The sequence below is a fragment of the Oryx dammah genome, unplaced genomic scaffold (genome assembly GCF_014754425.2).
Source record: "Oryx dammah isolate SB20612 unplaced genomic scaffold, SCBI_Odam_1.1 HiC_scaffold_17, whole genome shotgun sequence".
Classification (NCBI taxonomy): Eukaryota; Metazoa; Chordata; class Mammalia; order Artiodactyla; family Bovidae; genus Oryx; species Oryx dammah.
The window spans coordinates 65,215,710-65,243,211 of record NW_024070201.1 but is presented as its reverse complement, the minus strand read 5'-3'; positions in this window follow the sequence as shown (position 1 = coordinate 65,243,211).

Genomic DNA, 27,502 nt, shown 5'->3' with positions numbered 1-27,502 from the left:
TAGGTGTGTGTCTATTACAGCACCTGGTACATGGTATTGCTTAATCAATATGCATTGAATTAATTAATCACTACTGTGTCAGCATTTCTGAGCTGTGATGATTAATAAACTTTCAATCTTTGCTGTTTCTGACCCTTTTGTTATTTACCTCCGCTGGGTAACTGGGATGAAATTAAGGAAACAGCTAACACCTCTTAGGTGCCTGTTACAGGAGAAAACCTGAAATGAGATTATAAATATGAGTGCTTTGAAAAGCATAATGCTGCAAAGCAGCACAAGCTTATAATGTGTTCCGCAGATGCTGGGAGGTGTTAATTTATTTTTAATAGGTTGAGGATACTGGTACTAAGTTAAGGAAACAAAATCAATGTTAAGCAAATGTAGGAGGATAATATTTTGGATATGAACCAGTATCTTTTTCTCCAGACACTTGGCTTTCTTCTGCCCACTCCTGCATTGCTCCAAATAAAGCTGCTGTTGTTTTCTGTGTGCAGTGCCTTAGGGAGGAAAGCAGAGAAAATAGCTGCCATCCTACTGTGCTTTCCAAAAGTATAAGACCTTAGAGGAAAGGCAGGACTAGAGGCAGAGACAAATGATGTGCAAGAATTAACAGGAGTTGAAGCTGTGTCTGCAGTCTCCACCCACTCAGAAAACATGGTTTTTCTGGACTATGGGAAAGGCAGGGGGGGGAGAAAAATAAACTGGTGAGAGTACAGACATTGGTGGTTTCCGGTTTCTAAGGCTCACCCAGGAAAGTGCAATCCCTGTAGACAAAATGTGTAGTTTACATAGTAAGTTTGTCCCTGCAGAGAGGTACTTAAGCAGCCTAGGCGAGTTCTCTGTTTCAGAGCAATGAAATGGTATCAACCAGACTCAGCCTAGAGAGGGAGAAGGAAACATGGGACCCAGAAGGGCCAAGCAGACAGGAGGAAACTCTGGTCTGCCTTGACTGACATGTTCAGGGCTAGGCAGGATGAAGGACATGTCAGAGGACATTCTGCATGAATAGATTCTAATAGAGCAGCTAGCCCCACCCTTGATGCAAAACGACTCTCAAGCAAAGCAGACTCAATGTACAACTGGGTGTCAATGTACAACTGAAAGCTGGGAAGACATCACTTGCTGCACACTGGAACTAACAGATATTTCGAAGCTGTAGAGCAAGTGATTTCTCCATTTTTTCCAGCTTGGCATGGAGAATTGTGATTAGGCAAGCACAGCTAGACGTATCATGGATCATGATCCTGGAAAGGGATCCCAAGACTGAGGCTGAGTCTTTCATAGAACCTTCGCATGAGCAGCCTTGCAGTTTGGGTGCTAGCTGCTTAGGGAAGAATCCTGAGAGTGCTGTTTCCTTGAAGCATCTTGGAACACACTCATAAAAACACCTGTTCCATCAAAGGGTTTTTCTCTATCAACTAGTGTAAAGTGAGCCGGAGACAAAAATGACAGAAGAGTGCGGTATAGGCCTCACAGGTCAGTGCATCAGTGCAGTAGAGACGGAGCAGCGTTCGATGCTTCTTAGATCCCCTGCATATGGGAGTAATGGCACCCCACTCCAGTACTCTTGCCTGGAAAATCCCATGGACGGAGGAGCCTCGTAGGCTGCAGTCCATGCAGTCGCTAGAGTCAGACACTACTGAGCGACTTCACTTTCACTTTTCACTCTCATGCATTGGAGAAGGAAATGGCAACCCACTCCAGTGTTCTTGCCTGGAGAATCCCTGGGACGGGGGAGCCTGGTGGGCTGCCGTCTATGGGGTTGCACAGAGTCAGACACGACTGAAGCGACTCAGCAGTAGCAGCAGTAGCAGTAGCCCAAAGAGGGTGGGATGGAAGCGAAGGATAGGACTTCCCTGGTGGTCCAATGGTTATGAAGCTGCCTTCCAATGCAGGGGACGTAGGTTTGATCCTTGGTCAGGAACTAGGATCCCACATGCCTTGGGGCAACTAAGCCCACGCGCCACAACAGGAGATAAGCCTGCATGCTGCAACTCAAGATCCTCCGTGCTGCAACTAAGACTTAGCACAGTCAAAAATAAACAAATATTTTTTTAAAAAAGAAGAATAGAACAAAAAAGGAGGGGAAAAAAAGAAGGCAACAGGAGAGAGCCCCAAGGGAATGAGGTTCTAAAGCAATTTAGAACCATAAAGATATTGACATATACCTGCACTCTGATCCACAAGCTGGAAAATGAAGCTAAATTTTATTTTTTAATAATTACATACCTAATATAAATAAGAGAAACAATTTATGCCTAAAGAAGTCATTATATAAAGAATGTTATTAAAATTAAAGCCATCATTTAAAATGATGCTTAAGAAAAATCATAACAGTATGGAAATTAGTATATTAAAGCAATAGAGTAGATATAGGCACAGTTTGATTACAGTTATATAATATTACTATATGTATATGTACATATGAAGAATAATAGAGAATGTATTAGAAATTAATGTGCCATCTCTGAATAGGGCTAATATTTTAATCTTTCTACTCTTCTAAATGTTCCTAATTTTCTATAATAATTAGATATATTTTATAATAAAAAATGAACTTTACTTAAAATACTATCTGTACCTTTAATGGTTTTAAAATTAGGATATTAATTAAGTAAAACTTAAGTAGGTCTGACATGATTAAAGATTAATTTTTGAATAATGATTCAAAATTACTATCCAGGTTATATAATATCAATGACAATCAATTCATTCATTTTTTCATCTAGCCATCCATTTCTCAATTATTCTTTCATCCAACTACTTATTTTTAAGAATGCTTCATGGGTCAGCAAAGTATAGCCCAAGGACCAAATCCAACACGCTATCTGATTTTGCATGGCTTGTTAGCTGAAAATAGATTTAAAATTTTGATAGTCAAAAAGAAAATCAAAAGAAATAGAACATTTTGCGATATATGAAAATTACATAAAATTCAAATTGCCTCTCTAGGTCACAGTTTCCTCATCTCTAAAAGGCAGAGGTTAGTTAGAAATATTTTTTTGTTCATTTCTCTCTCTTGATCACAGTTTAAGAGAACATGAAGGCACAAATGCAGAAAGCTCAAGGGAGTTCTAGGATTAACGGCACCACATAGAATGGTATCAACTTCCATGGCCATCCCAAGGGAAATAAAATACTACATCTTTAATTTTAAACTCCACCCCTGAAATCATCTAGCTAGTGATGTGATACAACTCCACCCCCAAATTGATACAACTGGACTGATATAACTGATAAAACTCCACCTCTGAAATCATCTACCTGATGATCCCATGTAATCAAAAATCCCTGGTTTATTATATCAAATCAAGAGTATAATTGAAGGTTCATTTATAATTTTAAGATGCGGTGCCCCCAACTTAATGGACCCAACTTTGTTGTTTCTCAGTCATTGTCACGTCCGACTCTGCAACCCCAGGACTGCAGCACGCCAGGCTCCCCTGTCCTTCACTGTCTCCCAGAGTTTGCGCAGATTGATGTCCACTGAGTCAGTGATGCTATCTAACCATCTAATCCTAAAGGTACATTTATTTCAGAACTTTAAATATCTAGAAACAGACCGGGTTAATGATTCTTCATGCAAATCTCCTATTCTGAGCTACTTGGAACAATGACTAAGAATAAATGCCTCCAGCTGCCTAAAATATTAAGAAGATGGTTTTTTTATGTATTTTAATGACTAAAATGAAACTTGAAACACAAGGTTATATGAAGTTTCTATAGTTTCTAATTGTATTATCTGTAATAGTTCATTGAGACAATAACAAAGGGAAATTTTAGATGACAAAATTGAATGCTAAAAGGAGTTTGATAGGGTTGATGGTAGATCCTAGCTAACACAATTGCATTTATAAGAGACATGCATGGAAATATACATTTAGTTCTAAATAATCAATCATACAGGTCAGGTAGAAAGCATTTATTTTAATAGTGGTCCTTGCTGAAAGAAAGACATACATTTCAGGAATATCAAGTATGTGTTAACTTTCAGATTCCTTGCATTATAATAGAAGAGGGGTCCCTACCAGAGACAGCTTCTAGAAGATGAGATCAGGACAGCCACACAGGGCTAGCATTTGAAAGTTCAGTAAGGCTCTGTACTTGATTTAATGTTCTGTTGCCACCCTCATGAAATGAAAAATGGTTGCTCAAGGGGCCTTAAATTTTAATTTTGCACTGGGTCTTGCTAATTATTTAACCTGGTCCTGGAGCTTAAGTCCTAAGACTGTATAAACAGGAGCTTTATATCAAGAATATTGGAGTTTATAAATCCATGTGCTGGTGATTCTCTATTTGCCCCACTTCCCCCTAAGTCCATTCTTACCCACACTGACCTATGCCCTAAAAGGTATATGATTGGGGGTGGGGGGTAGGAAATACATATATCTGAGAGAATACTGAATATTTGGTTTTGTATTTCTTTTTCAGAATCATATCAGGAATATTGAACATATTTAAGTACTATTTAGAACATGATTCTTTAATGAGTAAACAAAATTTTTACTGATGGAAGCAGTATTATTTATTTAAACATATCTCTGGCCAGGAAATTAAAAGACACTTGCTCCTTGGAAGGAAAGTTATGACCAACCTAGATAGCATATTCAAAAGCAGAGACATTACTTTGCTGACAAAGGTCAATCTAGTCAAGGCTATGGTTTTTCCTGTGGTCATGTATGGGTGTGAGAGTTGGACTGTGAAGAAAGCTGAGTGCTGAAGAATTGATGCTTTTGAACTGTGGTGTTGGAGAAGACTCTTGAGAGTCCCTTGGACTGCAAGGATATCCAACCAGTCCATTCTGAAGGAGATCAACCCTGGGTGTTATTTGGAAGGAATGATGCTAAAGCTGAAACTCCAATACTTTGGCCACCTCGTGCAAAGAGTTGACTCATTGAAAAGACTCTGATGCTTGGAGGGATTGTGGGCAGGAGGAGAAGGGGACAACAGAGAATGCGATGGCTGGATGGCATCACCAACTCAATGGACATGAGTTTGAGTGAACTCTGGGAGTTGGTGATGGACAAGGAGGCCTGGCGTGCTGCAATTCATGGTGTTGCAAAGAGTCAGACACAACTGAGTGACTGAACTGAACTGAAACATATCCCTGTAGTTGGGCACTGAAGATGTTTTCAATACTTTTCAACTATAAATATGAATGCACTTATTTATGAGCTTTTCCTCTGATTTAAAATTTCTAGAATTGAAATTATAGGGTCAAATAGTATGAAATTTTAAGAAAGCTAATGCACATTGCAAAATCCAGAAAATCTATAACTATCTGACTCCCACTTACAGGTCAATTTCACCACCATTATCTAAAATCATCAATTGATTAAGTAAAATGGCATTCTTTTGTTTTAATTTATTTGAATGATAGTAAGATTCAGTTCAGTTCAGTCGCTCAGTCATGTTCAACTATTTGCGACTCTATGGACTGCATCATGCCAGGCCTCTCTGTCCATCACCCACTCCTGGAGCTTATTCAAACTCATGTCCATTGAGTCGGTGATGCCATCCAACGATCTCATCATCTTTCATTCCCTTCTCCTCCCACCTTCAGTCTTTCCCAGCATCAGGGTCTTTTCAAATGAGTCAGTTCTTTGCATCAGATGGCCATAGTATTGAAGTTTCAGCTTCACTGTCAGTCCTTCCAATGACTATTCAGGACTGATTTCCTTTAGGATTGACTGGTTGGATTTCCTTGCTGTCCAAAGGATCTCAAGAGTCTTTTCCTGTACCACAGTTGAGCCATGAAGAATCAGTTCTTCATGGCTCACCTTTCTTTACAGTTCAATTCTCATATCCATAGATGACTACTGAAAAAACCATAGCTTTGACTAGACGGAATTTGATGGCAAAGTAATGTCTCTGCTTTTTAACATCCTGTGTAGGTTGGTCATAGCTTTTCTTCCAAGGAGCAAGCATCTTTTAATTTCACAGCTGCAGTCACCATCTGCAGTGATTTTAGAGCCCCAAAGAAAGAAAGTCTCTCACACTTTCCCACTGTTTCCCCATCTATTTGCTATGAAGTGATGGAACTCCTTGCCATAATCTTAGTTTTCCAAAAGTTGAGCTTTAAGCCAACTTTTTCACTCTCCTCTTTCACTTTCATCAAGAGACTCTTTAGTTCTGCTTCGCTTTCTGCCATAAGGGTGGTGTCATCTGCATATCTGAGCTTATTGATATTTCTCCTGGCAATCTTGATTCAAGTTTGTGCTTCATCCAAAATTTCACATGATGTACTCTACATATAAGTTAAATAAGCAGGGTGACAATAAACAGCCTTGATGTACTCCTTTCCCTATTTTAGACCAATCTGTTGTTCCATGTCCAGTTCTAACTGTTGCTTCCTGACCTGCATATAGGTTTCTCAAGAGACAAGTCAGGTGGAATAGCAGACCATCTCTTTCAGAATTTTCCACAGTTTGTTGTGATCCACACAGTCAAAGGCTTTGGCATAGTCAATAAAGCAGAAATAGATGTTTTTCTGGAACTCTCTTACTTTTTCAATGATCCGGTGGTTGTTGGCAATTTGATCTCTGGTTCCTCTGCCTTTTCCAAATCCAGCTTGAACATCTGGAAGTTCCTGGTTCACATATTATTGAAGCCTGGCTTGGAGAATTTTTAGTATTACTTTGCTAGAGTATGAGATGAGTGCAACTGTGCAGTAGTTTCAGAGAAGGCAATGGCAACCCACTCCAGTGCTCTTGCCTGGAAAATCTCAAGGATGGCGGAGCCTGGTGAGCTGCCATCTATGGGGTCACACAGAGTCGGACATGACTGAAGTGACTTAGCAGCAGCAGCAGCAGCAGCAGTGTGGTAGTTTGAACGTTCTTTGGCATTGCTTTTCTTTGGGATTGGAATGACTACTGACCTTTTCCAGTCCTGTGACCACTGTTGAGTTTTGCAAATTTACTGGCATGTTGAGTGCAGCACTTTCACAGCATTATGTTTTAGGGTTTGAAATAGCTCAAATGGAATTCCGTCACCTCCACTAGTTTTGTTCATAGGGATGCTCCCAAGACCCACTTGACTTCGCATTCCAGGATGTCTGGCTCTAGGTGAGTGATCACACCATCGTGGTTATCTAGGTCATGAAGATCTTTTTTGTATAGTCCTTCTCTGTATTCTTGCCATCTCTTAAGCATTAAACATTTCTATATGTATATTGGTCGTATGGATTTCATTATCTTTGAGCTGTCTGCTCATGTAATTTATTTTTCTATGGGACATTAGCCCTTTGTTTTGTATGAGCTTTTTACACATGAGAAACTATTTGTCTATAATATTTGTTTCAGGTAATCACTTTGTATAATATGATGTAGCATGTAGTCCAAAAGATAGTAATTTATCTATAGTAGCAACATTATTCTTTGAATAAATAAAACAGGAAAGAATTGTTTTCAAAGCACTCCTTTTAAAGCCTCCTCTCTTGCTCAGTCCCTTATCAACATTCAGAAAAAGCAGCATAAGGAAAACATTACATATCACAAACAGGGCCAGGTAGCCAAGAAGTACTCATTTAGATAGAAAGTGTTTGAAGGAAGTATAGGTAGAGTTCTCCTTCTATTCATAAAAGAGTAATTTTGGACTTTCCTAGTAATACAGTTGATAAGAATCCACCTGCCAGTGCAGGAGACGAGGGTTTGATCCCTGGTCTGGGAAGTTTCCACATGCCACAGGCAATTAAAGCCCATGCATCACAGCTACTGAGCCCACAGGCTCTAGGGCCCAAGAGTCACAGCAAATAAGTCCCCAGGCCCCAGTTCCTGAAGCCTGCACACCCTGGATCCCTCACACCACAACTGCTGAGCCCACATGCTGCAGCTACCAGAGCCCACACGCCTAAAGCCCGTGCTCTGCAATGAGAGAAGCCTTTGCAACGAGGAGCACACACACCCCAACCAAGAGTGGCCCCCACTCATCGCAGCTAGAGAGAGCCCACATGCAGTAATGAGGACCCAGCGCAGCCAAAAATGAGTAAATAAATGCAGTTTAAATGGAACAACTTCACTGTGGCACATCCATTGTTCACAGCAGACCATACTCAGAGTTGGCACCATCTCTGTACCTACTTGCTCTTAACCTTGCATCTTTGCCTCTCAGAAATGTTCAAAACCTGTTAAGCAAATTCCAAATGCTTAACTGACTAAAAATTAGGTCACAGAAACTGCACTTAAATGTATACAATTTTCTACACCCTCTAACCCAAGCTGTCAATCTTTCTAAAGTGAGAGCTTCCCCAGATGGGGCAATTGGAGGGGCAGGGTCCTAAGTCAAAGAAGGAAAGAATCAGCAGGTACCCATCTGACCATCATCCAACATCTTATTTTATGTATATATTCATAAGGGATATCTGGAAGATACTACAAAAGTAAAAAAGAAAAATAATGATTGGTCCCACAGGATAGTTCACCTAATTAATGACATGGCCTACTGACCCACTTTGAAAAACAGGAAGAGTATATAAGCATATAAAAAAGCATCCTGGGGGGGAAAAAAAAAAGACTTTGCTTTTTTTTTAATCACTTAAAGAAAAATAATGATTTAAGGCAGCACAGTTGAATAAAAAAAAAAATCTTGCTAACATGGCCTCTAACCACAAATAAAACTGGTTTTAGATAAAGAGAAATGTTGTATGATATCCATTATAGGCAGAATCTTTTAAAAGAGAAGCAAATAAACTTATTTATAAAACAAAAAGACTCACAGACTTAGGGAAGGAATTTATGATTACCGGAGCCAAATACTAGGGGGAAGAAGATGAGGGCAGGGGTAGTTAGGAAGTTTGGGATGGATATATGTACACTGTTATATTTAAAATGGATAACCAACAAGGACCCTGTGTAGCACAGGAATCTCTGCTCAATGTTATGTGGCAGCCTGGATGGGAGGGGTATTTGAGGGAGAATGGATATATGTATATATATGGTTAAATTGTTATTTTTAAAAGTATTTTTATTAGAGGTAGGAGTCACAAGAGAAGGAGGGCCTGGACCAAAATGGCAGGGTTTTACTTTTCCTGAATACTAGTCCCTTGGTTTGACAAATAAGATCAGTCAAATTTTGACAGAAAATAGCACATTTTAAATCATTTCAAATACATCCAATTCTCATCCATCTTTTCAGGGAAAATCTATATGTGTAACCAATTACCCATTACACTGTAAGAACAAAAGAAAAGATTATCTTATTAATAAACCTAATTCTCAGAATTAAGGTTTTTTAAACTGAATGCATAAACTGATATTCTTTCTTAAGTGAAATTTTCATGCTGTTTTTCAATATATGGTGGAATGTACAAGGGTTCTTTGGAGAAGGCAATGGCACCCCACTCCAGTACTCTTGCCTGGAACCTCCCGTGGACGGAGGAGCCTGGTAGGCTGCAGTCCATGGGGTCACTAGGAGTCGGACACGGCTGAGCAACTTCACTTTCATTTTTCACTTTCATGCACTGGAGAAGGAAATGGCAACCCACTCCATTGTTCTTGCCTGAAGAATCCCAGGGACGGGGGGAGGAGGGGGCGGGCTGGTGGGTTGCCGTCTATGGGGTCACACAGAGTTGGACACGACTGAAGTGACTTAGCAGCAGCAGCAGCATACACGAGTTCATAGGCAATAATGCCTTTCTTCTAATTAATTCTGATGGGTAGTTGATTATGAGTCACCATATAAGATACAGTCACAGAGGGTAACACGAAGAGGGTAACAGATGATGAGATGGCTGGAAGGCATCACTGATTCAATGGACTTGAACTAAGGCTAACTCCAGGAGATGGTGGGGGACAAGGAGGTTTGGTGTGCTGCAATCCAAGGGGTCACAAAGAGTCAGACGCAACTTAGTGACTGAACAATAACTATGCAAAGAGGTCACAAAATGCTAATAATCTTCTAATACCTATAGATAACTCAGACAGCCCTGTAGTCTGACACAAAATGAGGAATATATAGGATAGTAGTATTTAGCATCCAAGTGTGTAGTCATCCAGTGCAATTATTACAAGGAACAAATGAGAAAAAACTATGACCCTAATATGCTAAGTGACTAGGCCATAGCCATGACGCTAATTAGCAGTAAAGACTGAAATCAAACTTGGGTCTCCCAATAATACACCAGTCTCCTCTTCATTGTACCTGCTGGCAGATGTCCAGAAGTGAGAATATCCTAATATCAAAAATTATCCATATATTCAAGATCTATTTTGATGGAATAAGAAAGTCATTCTAATGTTAGGTGGAAAAAGAAGTATGAATACAGAGTATAATCTCAACAAGAAAATAAACATGTAAAAGGATGATAGTAATCATCTCCAGATAGGAAGATTAGAGATTTTTTTCTTACTATCTTCCTTAAAATTTTCTATATTTCCTGTAATTCATAACTAAAATATTAATTATACACATAAATAGTATCATTATTATATATTAGAAGAGGATTATACATTATAGTGAATATTATACAACATGCTAGTGTATAAGATGTATGATATTAAATATATATTATATACATATAATTATAATATACTTCTGTTCTTATATTTTAGGAAACATATCAGTCTTTCCCAAAATAGTATTAGTTTAACACATGTTCATCAGGATGACACTTATAAAAAGATCTAGGTGGAGAAATCAGCTTTGGAAATACTGCATACTTGCTGTCTGACTTACTGGTTCACAGTTCGCACTAGCATACCAATAGTTTCAAGACATCCTGCAGTAAAGAAAGCAACTTAAGTGTGTGTAAGCCATCACTTCTCTATTTATTTGACCAAGGCACTTTTAAGAAGTACAGTGTGGTAACAGAAGTAAGTATGGTACACTTACTGAATTAGGTTTCACAGAAGAAATTTCACATCTCTTTAAAATTCCAAATCATCCACTCATAGGAAGGTCAATAATTTGACTATGCCAAAGCCTTTGACTGTGTGGATCACAATAAACTGTGGGGAATTCTGAAAGAGATGGGAATACCAGACCACCTGACCTGCCTCTTGAGAAATCTGTATGCAGATCAGGAAGCAACTGTTAGAACTGGACATGGAACAACAGACTGGTTCCAAATAGGAAAAGGAGTACATCAAGGCTGTATATTGTCACCCTGCTTATTTAACTTCTATGCAGAATACATCATGAGAAACGCTGGACTGGAAGAAACACAAGCTGGAATCAAGATTGCCGGGAGAAATATCAATAAGCTCAGATATGCAGATGACACCAACCTTATGGCAGAAAGTGAAGAGGAACTAAAAAGCCTCTTGATGAAAGTGAAAGAGGAGAGTGAAAAAGTTGGCTTAAAGCTCAACATTCAGAAAACGAAGATCATGGCATCCAGTCCCATCACTTCATGGGATATAGATGGGGAAACAGTGGAAACAGTGTCAGACTTTATTTTTGGGGGGCTCCAAAATCACTGCAGATAGTGATTGCAGCCATGAAATTAAAAGACACTTACTCCTTGGAAGGAAAGTTATGACCAACCTAGATAGCATATTCAAAAGCAGAGATATTACTCTGCCGACTAAGGTCCGTCTAGTCAAGGCTATGGTTTTTCCTGTGGTCATGTATGGATGTGAGAGTTGGACTGTGAAGAAGGCTGAGCGCCGAAGAATTGATGCTTTTGAACTGTGGTGTTGGAGAAGACTCTTGAGAGTCCCTTGGACTGCAAGGAGATCCAACCAGTCCATTCTGAAGGAGATCAACCCTGGGATTTCTTCGGAAGGACTGATGCTAAAGCTGAAGCTCCAGTACTTTGGCCACCTCATGCGAAGAGTTGACTCATTGGAAAAGACTCTGATGCTGGGAGGGATTGGGGGCAGGAGGAGAAGGGGACGACCGAGTTTGAGATGGCTGGATGGCATCACGGACTCGATGGACATGTGTCTGAGTGAACTCCGGGAGATGGTGATGAACAGGGAGGCTTGGCGTGCTGTGATTCATGGGGTCTCAAAGAGTCGGACACGACTGAGCGACTGAACTGAACTGAACTGAGCATTGCCTACAAATATTTGTATGGTACACATGCAAAATGAACTACAGGTTTAAAATGTATTAACACCTGGACATGTATTTAAAAGTTTCCTTTTTTTAACCTGTGAGTATGCAGTGAATTAGGGCAATGAGAAGGTGATTTCTATGAGTTATTGCAGCAAATTTTCACGTGTTTTTGCTCATTGATTTTAGTGTTCAAGATGATTCATTTTAATTTTGCTTCTGCCTCAAGGCTTTCTTACAAAAGATCAATAATATTGTAATTAAGAACATCAACTGAAGTTGGCTAGAGCCATGCCCCTTTCTTTATCTTGTTCTGAACCCTAGTACTTAAAAAGGGATTATTTCAATGACTTTTTTCATACCCAGGGCCTCGATCCAGCATGCCAGTTTCAGAAATCCATACAAAAGACATGAAACCTAACTGGAATATGTCTATCTCCTTCATATTCTTCTTTATTCATCCCATTCTTTAACTGAACTATTTCCTCTCAAATGTTTCCATTGACCTCAACTCTACACATTTCTTAGTCTCTTTGTGACTCAGTTTCTTTTTCATTTTTTCATCTATAAAATAGAAGAATGGCTCCCACCATCAGATTTATGTACAAATTATATAAATAATATAATACATATGTTTTGAGCCATACCTGACACACAGTACATTTTCATAGTGAGTGCTATGTATTAATCTGGGATTAATGGGATATAATTTTCTCTCTTCCTTTGTTTCTATTATCAGAAATACTGTCTTCTCTCAGTTATGCAACACAAAACATTATAGTGTCATCTTTCCTTTCTCTTTCATCTTCTCAACTCTACAACCAAATGCACACATTATACAAAATTTATTTTCATCATTTCTACACTATAGACATGCACACACATACCACAAAACATGCATTCTATGCAACCTATTTTTATTTTCAGTTAATTGATATTGCAGTGTACTTGCTTTACAATATTGTGTTAGTTTCTGCTGTACAGCAAAGTGAATCAATTATACTTATACACACAACCCCTCTTTTTTTCAATTTCTTTCCCATTTAGGTTACCACAGAGCATTGAATCGACTGTGCTATACAATAAGTTCTCATCAGTTATCTATTTTATACATAGTAGAATATGATGTTGGCTTTCCCTGGTGGCTCAGTGGTAAAGAATCTGCCTGCAATACAGGAGACCTAGATTTGATCCCTGGGTTGGGAAGATCCCCTGGGGGAGGGCATGGCAACCCACTCCAGTAGTCTTGCCTGGAGAATCCCATGGACAGAGAAGCCTGGTGGGCTATAGTCCATGGGGTCACAAAGAGTCAGACATGACTGAGCACAGCACAGCACAGCGTATTCTGTCAATCCCAATCATTCCCCCCTCCTTTTCCCTCCTTGGTTTCTATAAGTATGCGATCTATTTTAGTCTTTTCAGTTTTTCCTTTGAAATCACTGTTAAATATACCCTTTTAATTCCATCTTGTATTCTTATTAGGATATCAGGTTTCATTCCCTTATCATTTGTGAAAGTGTTAATTGTTCAGTTGTGTTTAACTCTTTGTGATCCCATTGACTATAGCCTGCCAGGCTCCTCTGTCCATGGCATTCTCCAGGCAAGTACACTGGAGTGGATAGCCATTCCCTTCTACAGGAGATCTTCCAACTCAGGGATGGACTGCAGGCAGATTCTTTACCACCTGAACCACCAGAGAAGCCATGTGGCTATGTGAGTTTGAACCAAGCTTTATCTAATTGATTCAGCTGTTTGTTGGGATTCTAGCTTCTGACATTTTGAAGGTCGTAACAGTTGTGGCTCTGGCGTTAGGACAGAGAAGGGTCTGCTGTACTTTGAGATTACAGAAAAGACTCAAACAGCTGTCTCCAGAATTATATCTGAACTAATAATAACAACAGAGTACCTGGTTTCTATACTTGAAAAATGATTTCTTTCCCAATCTATCCTGTAAGCAATTAGCTCTAAAACTTTAACCTTGTAGTTCTCAGTTTATAAACTATCACTAACTTCCTGATTCGTATAGGATAAAAGCTAAACTCCAAAGACCATTGCAGGCATTCTATAGATTGGCCACAATTCTATTCCACACTCCCCAAATGAAATCCCCACTCCAATATTCATTTATGCTATATCACTGGTATGAAACAATATTTCCTTTCTTTGCCTTTCCGAATGGGACTAACTGATCTTAAAGATTCAGTTCAAATCACAAGTTTCTTCATAATCCTCCCTGAATCCTTTCATTCTGATATAAACCTGTTGCCATCTTCTGAATCTGATAGTTCCTTCAAATGACCTATTCAATATATATTTCATGCTTTGAAAAAGACATCTATTCCATTTTGATGCTCTTGGCTAGCCAGAAAGTTCATTTGGGTTTTTCATAACATCTTGATGTATAGTGAATGTTTTCATGGATCACATTTTGTACTTCACTCCTTCAGCCCTTCTGAAGCTTGTGTGTGCATGCTCAATCATAACTTTTTGTGACCCCATGGGCTGTAGCGCACCAGACTCCTCTATCCATGGAGTTTTCCAGGCAAGAATATTAGAATGGGTTGACATTTCCTTATCCAGGGATCTTCCTGATCTGAGGATCGAACCTGCATCTCTTGCATCTCTTACATTGGCAGGCAGGTTCTTTACCAGCTAAGCCACCACAGAAGCTGAAGCTTGAGTCCACTTACAGATGTAGAAGCAGAAAAACATGACAAGTATAGAATTTGAAGAGAATCAGCAGTGCTTTGTACGGCAACTACTTAAGGAGGGGACTATGGTAGGTTTTTCAGTCAAAGCAGAGCTAATCTCTTCAGGCAGATATGGAGCAACTAGTCAACTCCATTAATCTCTCTCAGTTCAATTCAGTCGCTCAGTCGTGTCCAACTCTTTGCGACCCCATGAATCGCAGCATGCCAGGCCTCCCTGTCCATCACCAACTCCGGGAGTCTACTCAAACTCATGTCCATTGAGTCGGTGATGCCATCCAGCCATCTCATCCTCTGTCGTCCCCTTCTCCTCCCATCCCCAATCCCTCCCAGCATCAGGGTCCTTTGCATTGAGTCAACTCTTTGCATGAGGTGGCCAAAGTATTGGAGTTTCATCTTCAACATTAGTCCTTCCAATGGACACCCAGGACTTATCTCCTTTAGGATGGACTGGTTGGATCTCCTTGCAGTCCAAGGGACTCTCAAGAGTCTTCTCCAACACCACAGTTCAAAAGCAACAATTCTTCGGCTCTCAGCTTTCTTTATAGTCCAACCCTCACATCCATGCATGACTACTGGACAATCTGTCTAGTTTGACTAAAAATTTCTATACCGTCAAATGCATGGCTACTCAGAATTTCACCTTACACAGAAATTTGGCTAGGGATATCCAATAACAAAGTTTTTTATCTCTCTATTTGCACATTTGCATGTCACCAATATTCTCTTTACCACAGGAAACAGAATCATGTGTCCTTAGATCTAATCAGATTACAGAACCAATTTTAGAAAGCCCAGAACCAATTCAGAAAACATGAACACAGTTGGAAAACTCACCTTTAAGACTGTGTCCTTCTAAAATAATTTCTAGTGCCAAGATCAGTTTCAGTTATGGTTCAACCAAGGAAGCAGAACCAGTAGCATGTATACTTTGAGATTTCTTGCAAGGAATTGGCTCAAAGGATTATGGGGGCTAACTCAGCAAGTCTGAAGTCCCTAGGACAGACCCCCAGGAAGGTCAGGCTGTAACTGTCAGGCAGGGAGCACTATCCACAGATGGAATTTCTTTATCAAGGAAGCCTTAGTGACATAGTGAAGTTGCTCAGTCATGTCCGACTCTTTGTGACCCCATGGACTGTAGCCTAACAGGCTCCTCCCTCCCTGGGATTCTCCAGGCAAGAGTACTGGAGTGGGTTGCCATTTCCTTCTCCAGGGGATCTTCCTGACCCAGGGATCGAACCCTGGTCTCCTGCGTTCCAGGCAGACACTTTAACCTCTGAGCCACCCTTCTACTTTTAAGGTCATCCTGCTGATTGGATCAGGTCCACTACTTTATCTTCTTTAAAGATTTTCTTTTTAACATGTACCATTTTTTAAAGTCTTTATTGTTTCTATGTTTTGGGGTTTGTTTTGTTTTTTCTTTTAGGCTGCCAGGTACCTGGGCTCTTAGCTACCAGATCAGGAATCGAACCCACATTCCCTACACTGGAAAGTGAAGTCTTAACTACTGGACCACCAGGGAAGTCCCCTCCCTTACATAAATTTAATTGATTATTGACTTTAATCATACCTACAAAATACTTTCAAAACAACACTATAATAGATAACTATTTACAGTTGATTGAATACAGTGGGAGAGAGGTGTGACAAAATTGAGGGAAGAACAGAACAGAAAAAAGGTTCAGAGATTGGTTTCTAGACATGTTAAATTTGAGATGTCTATTAGAAAACCCAAGTGAATATATCAAGTAAGCAGTTGGATATACATGTCTTGATTTCAAGGAACTGAAGCAATATATTTGAGAGCCATCAACTACTTAAAACCATGAGACTAGATGAGATCACTGAAGGAGGGAGCCCTGGGCAATTTATTGCTCAGAGGTTTGAGACATGAATGATGAACCTATGAAGAAGACTAAGAAAGAAAATCCACTTGAAGCAAGTAAAGCAAAGTATAGCATCCTGAACTCTAGGTGAAGAAAGTACTCTAAGAAGGAATAAATGCTTAGCTGCATCAGAAACTGCAGACTGTTCAGATGAAACAAGGAATGATGTTTGGACATTGAATTTAAAAATGTAAGTGCTAGATTCCTCCATGTTGCTGCAAATGGACCTAGAAATTGTCATGCTGAGTGAAGTGAGTCAGAGAGAGAAAAAGAAATATTCTACGATATCGCTTACATGCAGAATCTTTTTTTAAAAATTGATACAAATGAATTTATTTTCAAAACAGAAACAGACTTAGGGAAGGAACTTCCGGTTGCCAGGGGCAGAGGATTGGGGGAAGGGATGGTTAGGGAGTTTGGGATGGACATGTACACACTGCTACATCTAAAGTGGATAACCAACAAGGACCTACTGTATAGAACAGGAAATGCTGCTCAGTATGGTACAACCTAGATGGGAAACGAATCTGAAAAAGAGTAGATGCATGTATAGGTAAAACTGGATCAGTCTGCTGTACACCTGAAACTAAAACATTGTTAACCTACTATATTCCAATATAAAGTAAAAAGTTTTTTAAAATGCAAATACTATTTGATGATCTTGTAAGAGCTAATGTTAAAGATGTGATGGAATTAGTTCTAACAGACTCATGGTATGGGGTCTCATCAAGGCTCTGTGTGTTAGGGCATTGTCAGTAGGTTGGAATGGGGGAGGCTGAGATCTGAGATGCCCCTTCTGCTAAAGGTCAGGTAGAGGGAGGGGTGATTTTATCACAAATATGTGGAACTTGGGGGTCTCTTTTTGGACTCCAATGGAAGCCTGGAAGCCAGGAAAAGCCAAGGCAATTTATACTTGATATCCTCTAAACGCTAAAATCACAGCAGATGGTAATTGCTGCCATGAAATTAAAGGACGCTTACTCCTTGGAAGAAAAGTTATGAACAATCTAGACAGCATAGTCAAAAACAGAGACATTACTTTACCAACTAAGGTCCGTCGAGTCAAGGCTATGGTTTTTCCTATGGTCGTGTATGGATGTGAGAGTTGGACTGTGAAGAAAGCTGAGCGCCAAAGAATTGATGCTTTTGAGCTGTGGTGTTGGAGAAGACTCTTGAGAGTCCCTTGGACTGCAAGGAGATCCAACCAGTCCATTCTGAAGGAGATCAACCCTGGGATTTCTTTGGAAGGAATGATGCTAAAGCTGAAACTTCAGTACATTGGCCACCTCATGTGAAGAGTTGACTCATTGGAAAAGACTCTGATGCTGGGAGGGATTGGGAGCAGGAGGAGAAGGGGACGACAGAGGATAAGATGGCTGGATGGCATCACGGACTCGATGGACGTGAGTCTGAATGAACTCCGGGAGTTGGTGATGGAGAGGGAGGCCTGGCGTGCTGCGATTCATGAGGTCGCAAAAAGTTGGACACGACTGAGCAACTGAACTGAACTGAAACGCTAAATGGCCTATCTGTATTTCAATTACAGAAATAACACTCAAAGCTATTTGTTTTAATAACTATTCAATAGAACTCTTGCTTTTAATAGTTCCATTACCCATCTTTTAAAAATTACAGAAATTCTTGGGTATTACTATATCAAACATCAATTATCAAGTATGTTGTAGAATGCCTCTAAAATATTTATTTTAAAAAAAACAATAACTCAGCAATAGAAATTCTATATTTATTCACCAGTTCTGTGAACTTTGATATCACCTAGCTTAAAACAATGTTTCTAGATAACAAACCCTTCCAAGGCCTGTGTCACAGAACTGAATATGTGCTGAACATAAAAGCAAATTGTGTGTGTGTGTGTTCACATTGTCTATATACTTGCTTTTTCTTCTTTAGAATTAGGTATTAATTCAAGCACAGATAATTTAAAGTATGAAAGACCTTGAAATAATTTGGAGAAGAGGTAAGATGTCCTGAATTTTCTCTAAGGCTTTATAGATTTTAATGTCTTATAAGAATTGTATACTATTTTTATTTGAAATTAAGCTTCTTGCAAAATGAAACTGCCTATTCAACATGATTAAGAAAAGTAAACTAACCTTAGATGGCCCCAGAAAAATTGTATCGAGCTGAAAGGGTTATTTATGTTCTACTTTGACCAGTATACCATTATCAACTGAGCCGGCTCTGCCATAACTATTCATGGCTCCTAAGGGAGCCTGGGTCTGCCATCTCCCATCTGAACTAACACAGAGGGACAGAGCTGAAGCACCAGCAAGGCCATCGCAGTCTCCAAAGACTAGAGCTTGGAAGACGAGACTGGCTCAAAGGTTAGTAAGGTTAGTAACCGCAGAGTAAGAAATCTGTCACTTTCTCTCCTGCTTATCCTCACATAGGACATTTGCTATACACCCTTACATGCATGCGCACACACATATACACATACACTCAAGTGAGGCATGAATGTACCTGTTGACCTTCCCCACTAGCCTGTGAGGCAGTGTGAACTGCCAAGTCGATGTCCTCTTGCTCCTAGCCCAGTTTTAATCTAAGTCATCATTGTTTTCAGCCCTTCACCTGTGCCATCACCTCCTTTGCCCTTTCCATTTCAACACAAATTCTTGGCAAAGCAACAACCTTGGTTTATCCCTGGCTACTCCCAACCACACCTATGCAGCTGGGCAAGGCTGCAGAAATGAGACTGTTGAAACGCCCCACCACACACACTGGGTTCATTTTAACTCAATGACCATGAATTTCAGCAGGGCACTTGAAAATGCCAGGTAATTGCAGTTGGCCATCAATGCCTGTGGGTTTGCTCCCAACTGCAGACCAAAATATCTATATCTAGTATTAATTGCAGAAAGCTCCATGTTAATCATTGCTGAATTTTATTGAAGTATAGTTGATTTACAATGTTGTGTTACTGTCTGATGTATAGAAAAGTGACTGAGCTGTACATATATATGTGTGTATATATATATAATGTATATATTTCACATAGATATTATTTTTCATTGTGGTTTTTCTCAGGAGAATGAATATAGTTCCCCATGCTACACAGTGCTTGAGTGTGCAGTCACTCAGCTGTGTCTGACTTTTGGCTACCCAAGGACTATAGTCCACCGGGCTCCTCTGTCCGTGGGATTATCCAGGCAAGAATACTGGAGTGGGTTGCCATTTCCTCCTCCAGGGGATCTTTCCAACCCAGGGATCAATCCCACATCTCCTTCAGCTTCTGCATTGGCAGGGGGATTCTTTACCACTGAGCCACCTGGGAAACTACACAGTAGGACCTTGTTATTTATCCATCCTAGATATACTAGTTTGCATCTGCAATCTCCAAACTCCCAATCCATCCCTCTCCTGTCACTCCTACCCCTTGACAATCACCCTTGTCTTTTCTTTGTCTGTGAGTCTGTTTCTGTTTCATAGACAAGTCCATTTGTGGTTTAGTTTCCACACATACTGCTGCTGCTAAGTCGCTTCAGTCGTGTCCGACTCTTTGTGACCTCATAGACGGCAGCCCACCAGGCTCTGCCGTCCCTGGGATTTTCCAGGCAAGAACACTGGAGTGGGTTGCCATTTCCTTCTCCAATGCATGAAAGTGAAAAGTGAAAGTGAAGTTGCTCAGTTGTTTCCCACTCTTAGCCACCCCATGGACTGTAGCCCACCAGGCTCCTCCATCCACGGGATTTTCCAGGCAAGAGTACTGGAGTGGGGTGCCATTGCCTTCTCCAGTATAAGTGATAGCAAATGGCATTTGTCCCCTTTCTGACTCCGTTCTCTTAGTATGATAATTTTTAGGTCCACCATCCAGAAATATCCAAAAAGCAAAACTTGAATTTGCTGCTGGGCTCTGCCAACTATTCACATAGCATTTACATTGTATTTACATAGTATTTACATTGCATTAGGTATTGAAGTAATTTGTGTGCTTAGTTGCTCAGTTGTGTCGGACTCTGCAACCCCATGGACTGTAGCCCACCAGGCTCTCTGTCCATGGGGATTTTCCAGGCTAGAATATTGGAGTGGGCTGCCACGCCCTCCTCTAAGGGATCTTCCCAACCCAGGAATCAAACTGGGATCTCCTGCATTGCAGGCGGATTCTTTAGCAGCTGAGCTACCAGGGAAGCCCAGAAGGTATGGTAGTATGTAGCAAAGATTAATATTTCTCCTTTTAAGCACTGTCTAGAGATGATTTAAAGTATACAGAAGGATGTGTATATATTATGCACAAGTACATAAGGGACTTTAGCCTGGGCATCTCTGGATTTTGTCCATGGGAGTCCTGAAACCAATTCCTAGCAGATACCCAGAGACAACTATAAAAATAAACAACTATTTTTCCCTAGTCCAATCTCTTTCACTCTGCTATTTAATACAATCTCCTTTCTTCAAACTCTCAACACGTCCTTCTCTCAGAATCATTCTCAGGTGATAACCTTGCTTCCCACTAGACTGGAAAAAAGAAATACATCAGAAGGACACTTTCACATACTCGCATCACGAAGTATCTGCCAGCATGTGGACTCACACAGTCTATTCCTCTTATCCAATCCCCCAGATGAACCATCCACACTCCTGTTTAAATCTGATGTCTCCACTGTGTACCAGCTACCTCTCACTCACTCACTCACTCAAAGACATAGCTCCAGTAATGCTTCTGTTCTCCCCTATATCATCAGACTTTCACAATCTACTGGATTATTCCCATCCATATACAAATGTGCAGTAATTTTTCCTGCTTTAAATTTCTCTGTACCTCACAACAACACACCATTTCTTAGCAATACTTCAACAAGCACTGAAGGAAATATCTCTGATATTTGATAGGAAATGTCTATACTGACACCACCCTTATGGCAGAAAGTGAAGAGGAACTAAAAAGCCTCTTGATGAAAGTGAAAGAGGAGAGTGAAAAAGTTGGCTTAAAGCTCAACATTCAGAAAATGAAGATCATGGCATCTGGTCCCATCACTTCATGGGAAATAGATGGGGAAACAGTAGAAACAGTGGCTGACTTTTTTGGGGGGGCTCCAAAATCACTGGGATGGTGACTGCAGCCATGAAATTAAAAGACGCTTACTCCTTGGAAGGAAAGTGATGACCAACCTAGATAGCATATTGAAAAGCAGAGATATTACTTTGCCAACCAAGGTCCATCTAGTCAAGGCTATGGTTTTTCCAGTGGTCATGTATGGATGTGAGAGTTGGACTGTGAAGAAAGCTGAGCGCCGAAGAATTGATGCTTTTGAACTGTGGTGTTGGAGAAGACTCTTGAGAGTCCCTTGGACTGCAAGGAGATCCAACCAGTCCATTCTGAAGGAATCAGCCCTGGGATTTCTTTGGAAGGAATGATGCTAAAGCTGAAGCTCCAGTACTTTGGCCACCTCATGCGAAGAGTTGACTCATTGGAAAAGACTCTGATGCTGGGAGGGATTAGGGGCAGGAGGAGAAGGGGACGACAGAGGATGAGATGGCTGGATGGCATCACAGACTCGATGGACGTGAGTCTGAGTGAACTCTGGGAGTTGGTGATGGACAGGGAGGCCTGGCATGATGCGATTCATGGGGTCGCAAAGAGTCGGACATGACCGAGTGACTGAACTGATACTTGCTCTTCCAGTGCTGTCTCTCCTATTCATGCTTCAGCCGTGTTTATTTCAGGTTTACTCCATCACTGCACTGAAACTGCTCAGTCAAACCCCCAGTGGCCTGCACGTGGATCAGCAGCACTTGACGTGATCCCTTGTCCCCTTCTTTACCTGCTGTACATTCTTCAGAAATGAGACTTGGCACATACCAAGTGCTCAAAATGTGTTGCTCAATTAAATTAATAAGACAATAAGGAACTAGTTTTCCTAATGTCTCCCTCTTTACCAGGAGAGCACTCCTTTCTCTGGACCATCTCTGTCCAAATGTGATACTGCACATGTTTTATTAATTCCACGTACAGTGCTTATTATTTCTTTAACTGCCTGCCTTCTCCTCAGACTGTGAGCCCCTCCAGGATAGGACTGTATCCCATCCATCCATGGACCTCAGAACAGGGTTTCACTGGCACCCCTGTGGTTTCAATTAGTATTTGTCAAAGCATAATTTTTAAGACGCAATTTTTTTTTTCTTTTAGAGACACTATAGTTGGCAAGTATACCAAGAATAGAAGAAATGATGAAAACCCATATTGGTATCACTTTACTTTTTTTCACAATAGAAAGTTGGCAAAATTCAAGAACAGAAGAAAAGGGTGAAAAACCCATACTGACATTATCAGAAAGTTTAGAATTTTGGTCTCTACCCTTCCAAATGTTTTTCCATGCAAATTTGTGAGTGTTGGTCAAAATGTGAATGTTGGTCTAAAAAAGACTTTTTATTTAGCAAAATCATACATATGCACACTTCTGTACTCTGATCTTTGGACTTATTATATTGAACATGAATGTGGAAGTTCAATATTTTTAAATGATATACTGTATTTCATCAACTGAATAAGAGACTGCTCATCCATGGCACTATGGTTGAAAGTTTGGATTATTTCTATTTTTAGGAAAGAATTTTTAAAGGGCTCTACTCAAGCTATTCAACAGAGATGGGCAAACTTCTTGACTATGATGGACTAATTTAGTGAGTTGCCAAATTTTCCAGTTAATTTAATAGACGGCACTCTCCCGGTCTCACAGCATGAGAATAGGGATTTAATTGACACAGAAACTGAGGGGGAAGATGTCCCTTCTGCCCCCAACAACAAAATTTTACTTTATAAAGGCTGTTTTCAATAAAAATTTTCACATTTCTTTCAGTGAATTTCCATCTGCCATCCAAAAATACCTGATGTAAGTTGCTTTCCACGTTAAGAAAATATGTTTCTCTGAACCTCATTTCCCCTCTGCCAGGTCTTTCTATGCCAGGAGGAGTAAATGACTTGTGACATTAACTTTTTGACCCAGGGGTCATATTCATAACAGATTTGGACACTTGGGGGTAGCTGTTAACTGAAGTTTCTGCAGAAATACTGCTGACATACCAAGTGCCCGAGGCTGTTGCATCTGTGGGTCTGGGCAGGAAGGAGCGACTCATGGCATTTCTTTCTTCTTCTTTGTTACCCTTGGGTTCTATCCTATCAATTCTGCAACTGAAAGTTCAATTTGAAGTGCAGATTCAATACTGTATGGTGGTACTTTAGCTTAATTTAACTTTCCTACAGAAACATGTAGTAAAAACTGAACATACTATTAAATTTCTCTTAACAGTGCCAAAAAATCATTGACCAAATTTGCTAATACAATAAAAATGTGAATTACTGGATTGAAAACATAGAGATCAGTTGTGTGCTAAATTGCTGGGTGGTATCCACAAGTTAAACATGGGAAAAGTTGTTCTCATCTCCTGGAAATGAGACCTGCATCCTCTTTTATTCACACTTTCAGGGTAACTGGTAAGACCTGATGATCTAATTTATGCCTGGAGTTGAAAGAAACATAACCCAAGTTTAAAAGACTTTTGACACAAAATTCAAAACAGCTGCAAAACTACAAGTATTTTGGCAATGAAGGTTTTTGTTCTCTTTCCAAATGACATTAGTTTTCTTTGTTATGTGATTATTTAATAGTAATAGCTACCACTTAAACTTTCTATGTGCCTAGCACCATGATGAGCACCTTAAAAATATTAGATAATTAATTTTCTTAATAACATCATGAGATAGGCATTATTTTACCATTTTACAGATCAAAAAATTAAGACTTTAACCTGCCCCAAATCACATTTATAAAAATACTAGAATTATTATTCAATATGGTGTGAAGTAAAATTCATATTTTATGGCAAGATAAAAATTTTAACATAAAAATTCTTCTCTGCCCTGTGGCCGCCTCTCTTCCTCAATGTGCATTGTCTATCAGCGTTTCATTATACATTGATCAGACCTCCCCCATCGGCAAGAATACCTACTCAATCATAAATAGCAACACTCCCCCAGCATCAATAAGACGACTCCGTAAAAGACAACATTCTTTCTTGATCTAAGGTGTTCCTTCTTGATCTTCTAAGGGATCACATAACCCACTACAATGATGCTTAGATCTGGATTGTGTAACCTGTCAATATGTCATATTACAGTCCTCTGTCTCAAAAAATTTATATAAACTGTGTCTTGACTTCTAACAGGTAGAAGAGCTCTCAAAACTTTCTCAGATGATCCTCCCAGGTTATAATCTTCAAAGCTGGCTCAAATGAAGTTTTCCATTTCTTTCTTAGGTGAGCTGATTTTTAATTTTTCAGCGACAATAAGCACTCAGGACACTAGTCGCTGTGCTCTCCTCCTTGCTTCTATCTCTGTGTCACTCTGCCTCTTGTTCTATTCGTATGTGCTTTTTTCCTGAATGTATATCTCTTCATAACACCTTGTAACTTTTCCTGCCCTTTTATGCATCCCTCTTGCTTATTCCTTAACCTGATTATAAAATAGAACAAAAATCTAAATTGTAACTTTTATTTATGTGATTGAGTTTGATGTTTTATATTCTAAGTCTAAGCATGTGATTGCCATGTTTTAGAATACTTTTAAAACGTGAAACAACACAGCTTCACTGGAATACTCTCAGGTGAGACACAGAGACTAGAGAAGGAACATCGCTCCTACCCTAACTGCCATAATACTCCGGCCAAGTATCTCCCAGGAGTACTAGGTCTTTGTTATGGAAAAAGCTCTGGGATTATTTCAGAATGATCCATCTCCCCCTTCCCCTGCCAGAATGACTAAGAGATCTTTTTCAGATGCACAATAAGATCCTGGTGGGGTTCCTTGAGGGAAAACCCATGAAAATGTGCCCCCTTCCAATAGTGAGGCCCCAGGAGTTTCTTCCTGTCATGTGAGTCCACACCCAGCCTCCAGCAATTCCTCCAAAAATATCATTTATATTTCTCATATGTTTCTGGCTGGAAGCTTCTGCTCCAGGAAATCAGATTTCAGCAATGACTCTCTGGATTCATGAGTTTCTTTAGGATTTGAGTGGCGGCATGTTCTGCAACCTCAGTCCTCTAATGGGTCCACAAAAGTGGTTAATTTTCAGTTTGGCTAGCTTTGTCTGGTAGGAAGGACAAGAGCAATGACATCTAATTCTTGGTATGTTGGAACTAAAACCAAAGACCTTCACTTAAATTTTTCTAAATAGCTTTTTATTTTATTCAACTGAGCTTGTTTTGAATTGAGATAGTGATTAATGAAAGAAAACTTATTTTTTTATTCTTGCTCCATTTAGCTATTCTTTGAAAAACTGATAACACTCAGAAATCCATCACAAATAAATGAAGCTTCCAAGGATGGCAGCAGCTAAATCATCTGAAATCCATAGAGTTATTAAATAATTTTCAGTTATCTATGAAGAAAATACATGTAAACCATTCATTGCATTAAATCTCTCATAGTCTCATGGGTTTATGTTCTTTGGCTGATAGAGACATTTAGATTCATTTTATTGGAAATCATAATACTAGTTTCTCTTAAATTATCTTATAAATATGTTATAATTAGTCATTAGTTATAAATATGCCCCTCTACCAACAAGCCATTTAAGGGATATTAATTTTTCTCTTTGTTGCTAATGAAAAATTTGAGTATCTGCTAATTTTCTGATTTTCCTTATAGACAATATCTATTCAAGAAAATAGTTACTAGAGAAAGTGATCAACAATGATGACTTAACTGGAAAATAGAGGTCATGGAAATTTTATAGGAAAGTTGTAAGCTTAGGGGCTTCCCAGGCAACGATAGTGGCAAAGAACACACCTACCAACACAAGAGATAGAATGAGACCTGGGTTTGATCCCTGGGTTGGGAAGATCAAAGAAAGGCATAGCAACCCACTCCAATATCTTGCCTGGAGAATCCCCTGGACAGAGGAGCTTGGAGGGCTACAGTCTGTGAGTTTGCAAAGAGTCGGACACGACTGAAGCGATGCAGCATAGCATAGCATGGCACCAATTTTTAAGTCAGGATGGAAAAGTCCTTACAGAAATACAGATTATATGGAATTAGAGAAAAATAAATTGTAAAAGGTCTAGAGAAGGAGTAAGCTAGGTTACATGGCATGGTATTCAGGAGGGGGTTGATGACTTTACCTTTTTATAAAGTTCATGGGGCTCTCTTGGCAAGAATACTGGAGTGATGATTTTACAGAATTGAGATGCTCTCAGAAGGCAAATAACAAGTTTAGAAATGGCCCACAGAATGGTGAAAAGACCTGACTTCATTTCATGAACACTTTTAAAAAACAGAGATAAGTTAGTCTAGAGAAGAGAAACTCAAGCAACAGAAGAGCTATCTTCAAGGACTGAAAGACTGTGATGTAAAAGATAGCTTTGATACATTTGGTATGACCCCAAGTGGTAGCAGCAGTATCCATGCTTCAAAGTTACAGGGAGAAATGAAAAACACCTTAATAATCACAAAAGTTCAAAGATGAAGTGGGTTATCTCCAGATTTAATGAATGCCTTATCATAATTAAAGTCAAAATGAATAATTATATGCTTGATTGAGTTTTAAGATATTTTAAATCCTTCCTGAAAAAGTCAGGCAAAGTGCTAATAAGTAAATACAATTTTGCCTAATGACAAGTACATTGCATAGAACATAGAACAACAACATAGAACCTAAGTCGTTCAGTCGTGTCCGACTCTTTGCGACCCCATGGATTGTAGCCTATCAGGCTCCTCCATCCATGGGATTTTCCAGGCAAGAGTACTCGAGTGGATTGCCATTTCCTTCTCCAGGGGAACTTCCTGACCCAGGAATCGAACCCGGGTCTCCCACATTGCAGGAAGACACTTTACCATCTGAGCCAACATGGTGGGTGCTACAATTTTATTTGTTGAAGCAATTCAGCTAATAGACAAAT